General features: G+C 39.2%; 1 long non-coding RNA gene across 1 annotated transcript; it reads left to right on the forward strand.

Annotated features, from left to right (window-relative positions):
• Nucleotides 1-225: 225 nt before the first annotated feature.
• LOC118484681 lies at nt 226-2,199 on the forward strand. Its single transcript, XR_004873948.1, has 2 exons — nt 226-393; nt 1,989-2,199. It is a non-coding gene; the product is annotated as an uncharacterized LOC118484681 (long non-coding RNA).
• Nucleotides 2,200-2,556: the final 357 nt, after the last annotated feature.

A 2,556-nucleotide genomic window follows, 5' to 3' on the forward strand; every position in this document is an offset into this window, starting at 1 on the left:
GTGGGCATTAATTATGTGTTATGTGTGATAATGAATTTGAATTTCGAAGATATTAAATATCGTGGTTGACAAATTATGTCGTATGCATGTTAGCGAAAATCGTTGTTGGTAAGAATAGGTAAATATGTGTTAATTTGGATTACCCGATGAATTATGTGTGTTGGAAAGGATATGAAGTTGATTAGATGTTTTAGTGTTTGATAGTAATGACTATGGAAAGTTAAGTATGAATTATGCGAATGATATGATTGTTACATGTACAAATGAGTATGCTAATATGAGCGTGGTTTCGATGAAATGAAAGTATAGGAATCACGTCGTGACGGACTCAAGCATGAAAGGATAACGGGTCAAGAAAAGGCGAGGAATCGGATACGAGCACGGACGTATAAGGTAAGTGATTCTGTAATCACTTCTTATGTTCGGTTAGGTGATATGGCGTTTTGATTAATTAAACATGATGGTTGAGATCAAATATGTGTCGTAGTCTTATGTCGTAAAGGATGGGATTAAGTTGACCAAAATGCCCTTGATGGGTATTTTGGGCAAACGATTTTAATAAGTGGTTTAGAAACAAGTTATACGATTAGTGTAATGTTTTGGACAAGTATGGAAGTGGGAAGTATGGTTTTGCTAGTCTTAGATCAATTAATGCGCAAATACCCATAACGGGTCAAATAATTAGGAAATAACAATAAGTCAATAGAGCGTAAGATAAGAATTTCCTTAATCCGGATGTGGGATTTTAAGTTCATATGATAGAATATGAATTTACAAGCATGTAGGAAGAAACGGGAGGTTAAACGGGTAAACGGTTCAAAAGTTATGCGCGTTTTAGTGCGTACGGACGACGAAACGGAGCTGCAGAAAAATGCAAAATCTAGAGGGCGTCGCCGACGGGCATGGGGGCGTCGCCGACGGGCTCTAGAAAACCAGTTTTTGTGCTGACGGGTTAATTACCTGTCTACGGGTTTTTGGGCTACGGGTAAATGTAAGGCCCGTCGCCGACGGCCCTAGGGGCGTCGGCGACGGCCTTCCCAAGTCCCAAAAGCTGAAATCTTGTTATTTAAGTTAATTTATGTACCGTGGGCTTCGGTTTGATATCCGTGGACTACGGTGGACTTTCCAAACATGATTTTGATGGTTCCCTAGATGTTTATGGGCTATAAAGCTAAGTCTAAGACCCATGTTAATGATGTATGATTATGTAAGAGGTACGCGTGATCTAGTACGTGTTTGTTAAAGTATGTACGTATGTAGATGTGTATGTATGCATGTATAAAGATATGTACGAGTGTATGCATGTACGTAACGATGTAGGAAGGGTATGTATGTATGTAGAGGTGCATGTACGTATGCATAAAGATAGGCATAAGCATATGCGTGGATGTAAAGATGTAAGAAAGGTATACGTATGAATGTCTTTTGCGTTTAAATGTATGTATGTTGGTGTGTAGGTAGGTAGAACGTATGTATGCGTTTAGATGAATATGGGCTCACGAGGGGATCCATACACGAAGGTATGCACGTATGTAGGTTTGTGTGAAGGCATGTAATAAGTATGTATGTATGTATATATGTATGCATGTATGTATGTATGTATGTATGTATGTATGTATGTATGAATGTAGGTATGTATGTATGTAGGTAGGGATGGATGTAATTAGGTATGCACGTACGTAGGTACGTACGTATGTATGCAGGTACGTATGTAGGACAGTTGCTATTTGTGACCGTAAAGGTATGTATCAGTTTGTATGAAAGGTATGTACGCATGCATCTAATGAAATTGAGTACTAACGGTAATAGTTGCGTGCTTGGTGAATGAAGTGTAACGCAGGAATACCAAAGAAGTCTCACTACGGATCATATGATCAGGATGGGAAAGCTGGGATGTAAAGAGTTAACGAAACGAGAAGTAAACGTGAACAAACCTTGTATGTTTATAACGCGTACTAATGATGTGAAATTTTATGTGGTGAGCGCAGGTAGTACCAGTCATGAGGATATCCAAGGATTGGAGATCGAAGATCGAGTCACTAGAGAGATTGTACGGAAACGTTGATGTACATAATGTAGTAAACATAAGCTATGTTTTTAACTAGTAAATAAGAGGATGACGGATTTATGAGAAAGAACTGTGTTAAAGTTAAATCTTAAATAAGTTGAGGTATTTATAGTGAAAGAAATTTTATGGTACGTGTTTCCGCTGCGACTTTTGACAAATACGAATTAGGGCGTAACAATTCGCTCTTTTTGAACGTGATGATTTGTTTTCTCCCTCCGCATTAATTGCGATGGGTATATAAGGGGAAACCGGTCGTGGTTTCCCCTCACTTGTTCGAAATTTCAAAAATTTGCCGGTGAGAGAAAACTGTTTCTTTGTCTTCTCCGACGATATTTCTTGAAGTTCCAGTGAGGTTTTTGGTTGTTCCACTTACTGTCTTCTGTTTCTTCGATATTTTCTGATGGCTGAACCATCAAATCCACACAATGTGGAGGGTGAAAACCCAGAGCCATCCTCGCCGGTGGCGGCGGAGGAAGAGGAAGGGGGGG

Source organism: Helianthus annuus, chromosome 12 (assembly GCF_002127325.2).
Source record: "Helianthus annuus cultivar XRQ/B chromosome 12, HanXRQr2.0-SUNRISE, whole genome shotgun sequence".
NCBI classification, from domain to species: domain Eukaryota; kingdom Viridiplantae; phylum Streptophyta; class Magnoliopsida; order Asterales; family Asteraceae; genus Helianthus; species Helianthus annuus.